This window comes from Bufo bufo, chromosome 2, assembly GCF_905171765.1.
Source record: "Bufo bufo chromosome 2, aBufBuf1.1, whole genome shotgun sequence".
Classification (NCBI taxonomy): Eukaryota; Metazoa; Chordata; class Amphibia; order Anura; family Bufonidae; genus Bufo; species Bufo bufo.
In genome coordinates this window covers 815,103,765-815,116,975 of record NC_053390.1, presented here as the reverse complement: position 1 = coordinate 815,116,975, position 13,211 = coordinate 815,103,765, and positions in this window count along the sequence as shown.

Genomic DNA, 13,211 nt, shown 5'->3' with positions numbered 1-13,211 from the left:
GCCCACCTATTATGGTGCTTGGATGCCATGTGGCGGATCATGCTGGTGGTGGTGAGGTTTCTCATTTTCATATGGCACAGGTTGCAAACTACTATTCTTTTGTCATCCGCACTTTCCTAAAAAAGCCATACTGCGAAACATCTACCCCTTGGCAAAGGAGATTTCCGCAAGGGGTGCTCCGTGGAACAGTTGTGGGGCTGTTTGGTGTGGCCCGCCTTCTCCTTTTTGGCACCCCACTACCTCTTCCAACCTTTTGTGGTGGTGCAGATCTCTCCCCCTCTGTACCGCTGTCCTCGCTCGGCTTTCCACCTTCCCAGGTTGGGTTAGTGACCTCATCGTCCACCACATCCTCTTCCACTTCCTCACTCTGATCATCCTCCTGATTTGTTGACCTAACCACAACCTCAGTGATTGACAACTGTGTCTCATCGTCTTCATCAACCTCTTGAGACTGTAATTGCGGTTGACACATTGGCAACTGTGTCTCATCATCATCCACCCTATTAAACACTAATTGCCGTTCCCCACCGTCATGTTCTTGTGACTGTGGATGCTCAAGAGGTTGGAAATCAGGGCACAAGATCTCACGTCCCTCTTCAAGCGTGCTTGGCGAGAGGGCCAAATTAAGTAATGGCTATGAAAAGAGGTCATTGGAATATCCGAGTGTAGGTAACACTTGTTTGGCCAGACTGTACTTGGTGGGAGGAAGGAGGATCAGGGTGAGGATTGTGTTTACCAGACTTCTGGCTACTGAGAATGGACTTGGTGGAAGACAGGGTGGTGCTTAACCGACTGGAAGGATTATCTGCTGCAATCCAACCGACCACCTGCTCGCACTGGGCTGATTTCAGGAGTGGTGTACTGCGCCGCCCTGCAAACTGGGACATGAATCTAGGTATCTTGAATGATTGTTTTTCTTGTGCTCTAGCAGCAGGCACATTTTCTCTGTGCCCAGGGCCACGGCCTCTGCGTGCACCATCAGCATCACGGCCACTGCCCCGTCCCTTACTGCTCGCCTTCTTCATTTCAAATGTGATATATGCTTGAAAGTCACACGTAGAATAGCATAGGATTTGGAAGTGTACGTGCAAAAAAATGTACAAAGGTATTTGTGATGAGCAAACGTTATAGAGGACAGGTACCACAGGTAATGTCACTGTTCGCAGTGTCTACGGAAAAAGTGCACTGGATGTCACTGATATTTTAGGGATGTGCACACTGTAAACAGGAGATGTGGCACGGATAATTTAACTGTCTGCATCGGCCTAATACACGGTATTTAGCGTAGGATGCGCTAAAAATATATATTGCTGCTGTCACACACAATAGTCCTTAAAAGGACTTTTGGGTCTCTGAAAAAAAAATTTTTTAATAAAAATCTTCCTATTACACTCCCTACACTGTCTGTCCCTTTCTATGCACAGCTCTACCTAACACTGAGCAATTTAGCGCAGGTTGTCCTACAAACATATATTGCTGCTGTCACACACAATAGTCCTTACAAGGACTTTTGGATCTCTGAAACGTTTTGGTACCCAAAAAATATTCAATTACACTCCCTACACTCTCTGTCCCTTCCTATGCTCAGCTCTTCCTGACTTCAAATGAGCCGAACACGCGTCATCGGGTGCTATATAGCACCCAATGACGTGTTCCGGCCAGCCAATCACTGTAATGCCAGTAGCCAACATGGCTACTGGCATTACAGTGAGGGCAGTACTTACCTGCATGTTTATTGGCTGCTTAGCAGCCGCGAAACGTGTGGGAAGGAGACTCGAGCATAGCATAGCTCGAGCCGAACTAGTATTTCCTTGTAATAACCCCTGTTAATGGCTGTATCAAACAGAACTTGCACCCTAATAACAAGAACGTTCCCTTTTACCCAGGCTGTAACCGCCCCTACTGAACCCTGTTCTGCTTTCCCCGAACTTCTATACAGCAAAATAAAAGTTTTAAAGTCTTTTCTAGCACTGTCCCTAGCGCCTGCTGACATCTCTCCCTGCACTAAGTACACTGGAAAATGGCAGAATCCAAGATGGCTGAGGCTATTTATATGTCTGTGACATCACAGGGCTGGCTGGCTGCTGATGGACTGCATGCATGGTATTGTGGGTGATCCCTCGTTCCCAGAGTTCCTTTCCCAATGTCCTAACACATGCAGCGGCCATTTTAGGAAAAAATGTAATTCGTTACCACAAAGAGTGAGAAAATTTGGATTTGGTGCAAATCGATTTTTTCTTGAAATTCGGATCGAATTCCACTTCGTCAACTTCGATTCGCTCATCTCTAGTAGTCAGCACTACGCAACACGACTTTGTTTTTCATACGGATGTCAAAAAAAGAACATTCTTAAGGATACAAGGACTTATTCTTTACATGTGAAGACAGAGAGAAAGACATTCACATTTACAATCTAATATAAATGAGAATCAACCAACTCACCTCCTCATAATAACGGTTAGGGCCAATTAAGTCCATTCATGAAAAATAAAAATAAAAAAAATCCAGCACTTTAAATCTTCAAATGCTCTTTATTTCTTTACATAGCAATAATTCACAGATACAGACCCTCCACCAGTAGTTGACGCGTTTCGATCAAAAATGTTCTTAATCGTAACTGACAATAACTTACAATCTAATCTCATATTCACCCCACAAAACCCAACATGCAATGAAGTTAGTGAGGTCATGACTGCACATGGCAGAACAGTGTAATAGATTAGTTGTATCAACTACAGACAGATTGTACATTACTTACTTTTTGTCTTAATCCGTATGTCTGAAAATTCGGTCTTCTTAGTACAATTCTGTTCAACACATGAGACAGAATATAGACTGATGTGTAGACATAGTACATGTTATGACCATGATATGTTTGATTTGGGAAATGATGTATCTCAGTACAGTTAACTGCCAGATCAAATCCACTTAGCATTTGAAAAAATGTATTTTTATTTTTATTTTTAGTCCGGCAGTTATAAAACATGAACCAAAGATCTTCCAGCAGCGGGTCATCTGGACGGGTCAAGGGGTTCACGTTTTTAATGATATTAAACTTGGGGACTTCTTTCCTTGGTAACATGAACATTAAACTGCAGTTGACCAACTGATAAAATACATCTCCAGAATCTAAAATATTAATCCAAGACTCATGAAAGATTATGGTGATATTTTCCATTTCAGCATTATAGATATTTTCAGCATAATACCTGTTATAAAGGCCACAAATTACTATGACTTTTGCATGTGATTTTCTAATTTTGGCCATTTTCAATTTGTTCATATCGTAATTATATTTTTGTAATTTGATTATAAAGTCTACACAGATGTTATGCTCAGTCATCATTTTACTAAGTACTTCTGACTCCATTTTACCAATTCCATTGTCTGGTGTAATAATCCCAACCCAGTTCCATCCAAAATATTGCAGAGTCTTCACAATAGCTTCATATCGCACCTGGTCATCAGGAGTAATCTGATATGATGTTGGATATGAGACTCTATCACTCAGGAGAGGGTCAAAATTTCCAAAATAGATCTACAAGAACAAAACACACCAAAAAAATCTCAAGCATGGGCGTATATTCTGCTATACTGTAGATGTCATCACCTTCTGATATCTATTTCTGTATTTTGGAAATGTTCTATGATATCATGTTGTTGAATGATACCATGGAGATGCTACTAACCTGTGTAAACTTATATAGACTGAGGAATTGTATCAAGGCACTATTGGTATCAGATCCAGGATTAGCCACAAAGGCAGCCACTTCACCATCACCCGAACAGAAGTAGTTTGGAGCCTCATTATCTTTTCCAGACATTATTTGCATGGCAGATTTTAGAGATTTTCTTGGACTTCCACATGTATCAAATATTTTATAGCCAAGAGTAATATTAGGAAGAAGGTCGGGATCTTTGTTAATCTCATCAATCGCAAAAATGAAAGCCAAAATATTTTTATATGGCTCAATTTGAACTCTGAAATATTTAATGGAGTAAACCAGCACAATATACAAAGAACATAATTAACATTCCATTTACAGTTTTGATCCATGATTTCCTAACTACTCCACATTGTGAGGACATACATTTTTAACATGTGGACTAGAGATAAGTCAATTTCTTGAAATTTGTTTCAGGTCTGATTCAAACAAATCAGTTGGCAGATTCTATTTGGGTATGAATAAATTCAACTCAAATTCATAGTTCCCAAATTCCCCTAAAAAGGACTTGTTTGACACTATGAGGTGTCCTAGAACTGCATCCAACCCCTCTCAATGCCAAAATTAAAATAATGTTGCAAATATGATCTATATTGGGGAGGGGGGGGGGGGCAGATGCTTTTTGGTGTTTATACACACAGTAGTATTGGAAAATGCAATAGCTTGTTTTGAACAAAGTGTCTGGCTAATAGAATGATAAGGACAATGTGAACTGTCTTGCTCATATTTTCCACATGAGCAAGTGATGCCTCCCTAAGTGCTAAAGGAGCACCACAGGGAGATATTTATCAAAATTTGTAAAAAGGAAAACTGTCTTAGCTGCCCATAGCAGTCAATTAGATCCCAACTTTAATTTCCCAAAGGAGCCCTGAAAAATGAAAGGTGGAATCTGATTGGTTGTTATGGGTATGTTGGACAGTTTACCTTTGATAAATCTCCCAGATAGTTCTTACATTTATGCTTGAACATTTGTATTTTATTTTTTGCCTCCAGAACTTGCTCACTGTAGTGTTTTTCAAATGGTACTGTTGAAAAAAATGTCCACATGGGCAGTGCCCACACAGGGCCACCATAGCAATGCTAAAAACATTTTTGTCATTACCATCGCACAAGTTTGTCCTATATCTGACAGCTTTTGAACCTGCAACAATAGCATCAGCATTATCTGCTTCCAATCAGACCACAATTGAAGCAGATCTATCTCTGGCAGTTTGTAATGATGTTTTGTACATTGAACATTGTAGAAAACATTGTACATTTCTCTTTTTCTGCAGCATTCACCATCTTCCTCTAACTATATCCTTATCCCCCTGATCCAGTTCCTAGATCTTGTTCAACACACAATCATCAAAGTAGTCATCATTGCCATCATCTCTACTTTTTTCAGACTGTAATATGTAATTGGCTCCTTCCCCCCACTCATGATTTCTACCTCTATGAGCTACAAGTGCCCCAAACACCACTACCACCACCAACACAACTATGCATTTCAACCTCATCCACCACCCTGCTGTGAATGTGATTATGAATGAGCCATCTAGTGCAAAATCTCATCTTCTTCCTCCTCCTCAATACTAATCCATTGCATAGTAGTAGTAAGGGAGAAGAGTGACCTTCGACTACTGGCTGATGCCAACTGTGCTGCTATTTTCACTATAACCACCCACATTCTCCATCTTGTGTATGATGTGGCAATGAACTTTCGTTTGCCATGAGTGCACACATTTCCAATCTGATGTTTTGCAAGACATTTTCTTTTCAAGCCAATTTAACCCAATCAGTGTCAGGGATCCATCTCTTTCTGACTTGCAGGTGTCCGGCTGCCTCTATGGGGCTTGCGGAAGCAGGCTCTCTCCCCATCCCCATCGAATCTCCACACTACGGTGACGGGGACCCAATGGCTGGAAAGGCAGCCTGAACTCATCACGCAAAAAATAAGAAAATGCATAGTTGTCAGAAAATAGCTGTACTGGTGCCCCAGAGACTGTTCAATACCAACATGGTGCCCGTAAAAATCAAAATCTGCGCTGCAAAAGCCATACGGTGCTCCTTTCTTTCTGAGTCCTGGGGTGCGCCCCTACAGCAGTTTACAACCACATATGGGGTGTTACCGTAGTCAGGGGAAAATGGGTAAAAATTATGGGATGCTTTTTCTCATGTTAGCCCTTGTGAAAATGAAAAATTTGGGGCTAAAGCAAAAATTTATTGGAAGAAATTAAATTTATCATTTTTAGATCCAACTGTTTCTAAATTACATAAAACAACTATCTGAATCAAAATGCTTAGTACACCGTTTACTAAATTCCTTGAGGGGTGTAATTTCTAAAATGGGGTCACTTTTTGGGGATTCCACTGTAGGGGTACGTCAGGGTCTCTACAACATATACAGGGTCCCTATACATCATGGCGTCCAAAAACCATATGCGCTCATTCACTTCTGACCACTGCCATGTGCCTGAGAGAAGTTTACAACCTCATATGGGGTGTTTCTGTAAACTGCAGAATCAGGGTAATTAATATTGAGGTTTATTTTGCTGTTAACCCTTTATGTGCTGCAAAAAATCTGGATTAACATAAAAAATCAGCAAAAAAATTATATTTTGAATTTTCACCTCCATTTTCCTTTGTTTATTCCAAGGGTTAACAAAGTTTGTACCATCAGTTTTGATTCATTTTAGGGGTGTATTTTCTAAAATGGTATCTGTAGCGGAGAGGCAGGGTGAAGTGCAGTATCTCCGCTGGTAGACCGGAACAATCAGAATGAAATGCAGGTAGCGTGTATATATCCCATCCCTCCAAGAACTAGAGGTGAACTGCCTGGCTGCTAGCTTGCAGCCCTTTTTATTACCTGCTCCCATGAAGGAGAGGGACACACACATTATCATACATTAACCAATAACATTGTAGTTACAACCCACACATATTCCTCCCCTCTGTCTAGGAGATAATTGAATCAATCACTGTATCTCCCCAACTATCTCCTAAACTGAAAAGTTACTACACAATGGGACAATAGAAACCCACCCAGCATATTCCTCCCCTCTGTTTGGAGCTAATTGAGTCAATCACTGGATCTTCTCAACTATCTCCTAAGCTGGAAAGTTACTCTTATACATTTTTACAACTTTGTGAGTTTACAGGTTACATACATAAAACTTATATCAATTTAACCAGTATAACTTGAGGATAACATATCCAAAATTCCCTTGAATAGGTTCTCAGTGTGGCTGGATTTGCCACAATGCTCCCCAGAACCAAGCCGGCATACACAGTCTGATCCAAACGGATCGGCTTGGGGAGGTCCGGAAGAGTACCCACCGATCATTGTTCAAGGTCAGTTTGTCTGGACAACCAACCTGTCGGCGTTGCCATTCTGCTTCCCAGGGCGCTAGTGAATTGTCAAGTCAAGCGGCTGCAGCGCCAAACTCCAGCGCAACAGCCGGGCATTGTCTCCAGACACCCTGTTTAGCCATACCAACGGGTTGTGATCGGTGAGTAGCGAGAACTGTTGTCCATAAATGTACGGCTCTAATTTCTTTAAGGCCCACACCACGGCCAGGCATTCCTTTTCGATGGCGGCGTAGCTTACCTCTCGGGGTAACAATTTACTGCTTAAGTAAGCTACAGGATGCTCACCGCCATCAGCTCCGACTTGGCTCAGTACTGCCCCCAATCCAAACATTGAAGCGTCTGTGTGGACCAGAAAACGTTTAGTTGGATCAGAAGCGGCCAAGACAGGAGCATTTATCAAAGAGTCTTTCAGTTTTTGGAATGCCTGTTCACACTCTGGGCTCCAGGTGACAATCTTAGGGAGATTTTTACGGGTAAGGTCAGTGAGGGGTTTTGCTACGGCGCTATAATTGGGTACAAATTTCCGGTAATACCCAGCGGTACCTAAGAAAGCTAATACCTGGGTCTTGGTGCGGGGGGTTGGCCATTTGGCGACAGCCTCAATTTTAGCGGGTTCTGGCTTCTGTTTCCCACTACCCACCCTGTGTCCCAGATACTGAACTTCTGCCATCCCTATATGGCACTTGCTGGGTTTTAGGGTCAGGTTGGCTTCCCTGATCCTATCTAGGATAATCCCGATATGGGTTAAATGTTCTTCCCAGGAGCTGCTGAATATGGCGATATCGTCTAAATATGCGCACGCAAACTCCTGGGATCCTTCCAATAGCCGATCTACCATCCTCTGAAAGGTAGCCGGGGCGTTCTTCATCCCAAATGGCATGACCTTAAACTGGTACAGGCCAAATGGGGTGACAAACGCCGACTTGGGGATGGCATCCTCGGCTAGGGGAATCTGCCAGTACCCCTTACACAAATCTATCGTCGTAAGGTACTGACCACGGGCCATCTTATCTAAGAGTTCGTCTATCCTGGGCATAGGATAGGCGTCTGATACAGTCTTGTCATTCAACTTCCGGTAGTCTACGCAGAAACGGGTCGTGCTGTCCCGTTTCGGCACTAGAACTACCGGGGAAGCCCAGGGGCTGTCGGAGTGTTCTATCACCCCAAGCTCTAACATTTCGTCAATCTCCTTACGCATGTGTTCCTTGACAGATTCAGGGATGCGGTAAGGGGGTTGACGCATGGGCAGCTGACCAGGGGTCTCCACTCGGTGAGTGGCTAGGGGGGTATACCCTGGTACATTAGAGAAGGTTTCGCTTTTCTCTCGTAAGAGATCTACAATCTGGTCCCTTTCCTGCGGGTTTAATCTTTCCCCCAATTGTACCTCTCCCAGGTCTTCGTTCCGGTTCTCCATTCCCAGGAGATCAGGGAGAGGTAAATTGTCCATATCTTCTGCAGCAGAGGGGCAAATGGCATTTACCTCCTCTGGGCGTTCATGATATGGTTTTAACATGTTAACATGGAGCATCCGACTAACTCCTGCTCCAGTACATGGACCGATCACATAGGTGGTGTCACAGACTTGTTCCACCACCTTGTATGGGCCCTGCCAGGAAGCCTGCAGTTTATCATTCTTAACAGGTTTAAGGATCAACACCTTTTCCCCTACTTGAAAACTGCGGTCCCTGGCACCTCTATCATACTATCGGCGCTGCCAGTTCTGGGCCGCTTGGAGGTTAGAGCGTACGGTCTCGGTTAGCTCCTCCAAACAGTCCCGAAACTCCAGCACATATGGTACAACAGGGGTACCATCTATCGTGACTTCCCCCTCCCAATGTTCCCGGATTAAATCTAAGGGGCCCCTTACCCTCCTTCCGAACAATAACTCGAAAGGTGAGAACCCAGTGGACTCTTGAGGTACCTCCCTGTATGCGAACAACAGGTGGGGCAAAAACCGCTCCCAGTTCTTCTGGGTCTCCATGAACGTACGGAGCATTTGTTTCAATGTTCCGTTAAATCGTTCACAGAGGCCATTAGACTGGGGGTGGTAGGCCGAGTTTATAATCGGCTTTACCCCACATGTTTTCCACAACTGGCGGGTAACTTCAGCGGTGAACTGGGTGCCCCTATCAGAAATAATCTCTCGGGGGAAACCCATGCGAGAGAATATTTTAATAAGGGCCTCGGCTACGGTCTCGGCATGAATATTAGTCAATGCCACTGCCTCAGGGTAACAGGTGGCGTAATCTACTACCGTCAGGATAAACCGCTTCCCCGAGGGGCCGGGTTTAGCTAGGGGTCCAATAATGTCAACAGCTACCCTACTGAAGGGTTCTTCAATTATAGGGAGGGAGTGTAACTTAGCCTTATATTTATCTCCTCGCTTCCCTACTCGTTGGCAGGTGTCACACGTTTGGCAATACTGCCGAATGTCTTTGGAGATACCGGGCCAAAAGAAGTTCTGCGTTAGCCGGTGTTTAGTCTGACTAATGCCTAAGTGTCCTGACAGGGGGATGTCATGAGCAATGCGTAGTAACTCACGTCGGTATCTCTTAGGTACTACTAACTGTCGCATAGATACGGGAACTGTACCGGCTACTGTCTTCTCTGCATATCTATACAGTAACCCCTTTTCCCACCCATATCTCTCCCCCTCTAACCCAGTTTGGCTTCCTGCTACTTTATCTTTATATACTTGCAAGGAAGGGTCATTAGCTACCTCACTACCAAACTCTAATGGGGGGGCCCAAGGGATAACAGGGGTATTGTTCCTTACCAGAGCCTCAGAGTGATTTGCCGGTGGGTTGGTGCGGGCCTGCTGCCTGGTAACAACAGGTAAAGCTTCCTGGAGGTTCCGTTGTGGCACAAACGCCGAAGTCAGCTCCCCCAAATCGTTGCCCAAAATAATATCCGCTGGCAAATCTTGCATGAGCCCCACTTCCACATTTCCAGACCCCGCTCCCCAATTCAAATGTACCCAGGCAGTAGGAATCTTGTAGATATTACCCCCGGCTACTCGAACAGCTACACATTCACTGGTGAGCTGGTGAGCAGGGATCAAGTGATTCCGGACCAAGGTGATGGTGGCGCCAGAGTCTCGTAATCCCTGGCGGCTCCTGCCATCTAGGTGGACGGCCTGGCAATGTCCTTGTCTGTTGTCAGAGGCTGCCTGTATCGGGTTGGCCTCATGTAGAATGCCCAAGGGTTCCCCTGGAGGCATTGGAACCAATTGCTGCTGGGAACACTCATTTTGGAAGCAGTGTACTGCCGCTGGGCGATGAATCTGCTGGCTAGGGTTTCCCCAGTTGGAATGGTTTCGGTTCCTGGGACAATCTTTCTGGAGGTGCCCCTGCTGCTTGCAAATATGGCATCTGACCTGAGGGCGAGACTGGTATCTGGGTGCTTGTTGGTAGTTGCCCCCACTCGATCTGTAGGGTGCTGGACTGGATGCTGGAACGGGTGCTGGAACGGGGTTAGTTGTAGGGGCCCCGGAAAGGGGTCGTTGTGCAACCTTCTGTGCCCGCCGGGCATCTTGGTACTCGTCTGCCATAGTAGCTGCCACATGTACGGTATTGGGTTTGCGATCCCGTAACCAGTTTTGTAATTCGTCAGGCAGTCCTTGAAAAAATTGCTCCAGTAATAACAATTGTAACAGCTCTTCCAGCTGGGTTACCTGTGCTGCTTGTACCCATCCTTTAGCAGCACGGGTCAATCTATGTGCCCATTCCGTGTGGGTATCTCTCTCGGCTTTCTTTAGCTCCCGAAAGCGCTGGCGGTATGCCTCAGGGGTAATGGCATACCGGGTCAATATGGCTTGTTTTACCTTTTGATAATCTGTGCTGTCCTCATCTGGTATAGTCCGGTATGCTTCCGCTGCCCTACCCGACAATTTTCCGGCCAATAGGGGTACCTTATCCGCATGATCGATTTTATGCAGCTGGCATAATCTTTCGAAGTCCTGCAGGTACCCATCAATGTCCTCGGTTTCCACATAGGTTTTAAATGCATGGTGCGGTAATTTCTGTTTTTCTGATATTACCGGATATGCAGGAGGGTTTGCTCCCCCAGGTGAAGTGAGGTTTGGTCGGGTGGCCGCTAGATATTCATTAATATCCGCTGATGTCCTTTCCAGAAATTCCTGGGAATGTGGCAACGGAAAAAATGCCAGCCTTATCCTCATTTCGTTGGCCCATGCTGAGCTATATGCTTCCGTGGCTGCTGGTGTAACTGCTGCTTGATCGCCCTCCATGAGTTCTGCAATAATGACTCTTTTCGCTTTGTTACTGGCAATAATTCCTCTGGCTTCCAGTAATGCCTTTAGCGTTTCTCTTTTCAGCCTGGTATAATCTGTCCCCATTCGTCATCTGTTCGCATAAAATCCGCATACTCACGAACGATGACTTTGTACGGATGAGGTTCCTTTCCGTTCGTATCAAATAAAACAGCTGAACGGTCTTCTGCTGTGAGATTCGAATCCCGTCGCTTGCCACCAATTGTAGCGGAGAGGCAGGGTGAAGTGCATTATCTCCGCTGGTAGACAGGAACAATCAGAATGAAATGGAGGTAGCGTGTATATATCCCATCCCTCCAAGAACTAGACGACACATAGCTTGGAGGTGAACTGCCTGGCTGCTAGCTTGCAGCCCTTTTTATTACCTGCTCCCATGAAGGAGAGGGACACACACATTATCATACATTACCAATAACATTGTAGTTACAACCCACACATATTCCTCCCTCTGTCTAGGAGATAATTGAATCAATCACTGTATCTCCCCAACTATCTCCTAAACTGAAAAGTTACTACACAATGGGACAATAGAAACCCACCCAGCATATTCCTCCCCTCTGTTTGGAGCTAATTGAGTCAATCACTGGATCTTCTCAACTATCTCCTAAGCTGGAAAGTTACTCTTATACATTTTTACAACTTTGTGAGTTTACAGGTTACATACATAAAACTTATATCAATTTAACCAGTATAACTTGAGGATAACATATCCAAAATTCCCTTGAATAGGTTCTCAATGTGGCTGGATTTGCCACAGTATCATTTTATGGGTGGTTTCTATTACGTAAGCCCCTCAAAATCACTTTATAGCTGAATTAGTGCCTAACCCTTGGGATACCAGAGTTTTTTTCATTTTTTCCCCCCTATCTTCATTGAGCCATAACTTTTTTCTTTTTCCGTTCACAAAGCCATTTAGGGCTTATTTTTTGCCAGACAAGTTGTACTTTCTAATGCCACCATTTAAAATGGCATATAATGTAGTGGGAAGCAGAAAAAAAAATCAAAATGGGGTGGAATTTCTCGACATGGTTTACATGGTTTGTCCCTACGGCATTCCCTTTACAACAAAACTGACCAATGCCCTTCATTCTCTGGGTCAGTGCGATTACAAAGATACAACATATGTGTAGTTTTTTTTATGTCTAAATAGTGTAAAAAAATGTAAACTTTGAAAAAAAATGTTATATATATTATTGTATTCTGCCCTCCATAACCTTTTTATAGTTATATCTACGTAGCTGTGTTGGAGCTCATTTTTTGTAGGACGATCTGTAGTTTTTAGTGATACCGTTTTGGAGTGTGTGTGACTTTTTGGTCACATTTTATTACATTTTCTTGGTTAAGAGAAGCAATGAAAAGAATGGCAAATTGGCCATTTTGACCATTTTTTTTTTCCATTATTCCATTCGCCATATTGGAAATTTTTTTTTTTATATTTTAATAGTATGGGCGTTTTTAGACATGGTCATGCCTATAATGTTTATATTTATTTAAAATTATGTATTTATTTTTTATTCTACAAAAAGGGGGTGATTTAAACTTTTATATTTTTTAAAGTTTTTATATAATCCATATATATAATCCATGTTGGTACAGAATTGCTCATTTGTTATGTTGGCCTGCCACCTGATGGCCAAAATAAGAATTGCAGCTTCAATACCCTGGGTCTCTTTAGACCAATTTTTTTTTTAACTTTATTTGGGGAAAATGACGTTTTTGTTTATTTTTACTTGAAATTTTTAATTTTTTGGGGGGGAAACTTTATTTTTTCAACTTTATTTTTTTACTTTATTTTTTGTCCCACTTTGGGACTTCAACTTTTAGGGGTCTAATCACTTTTACAA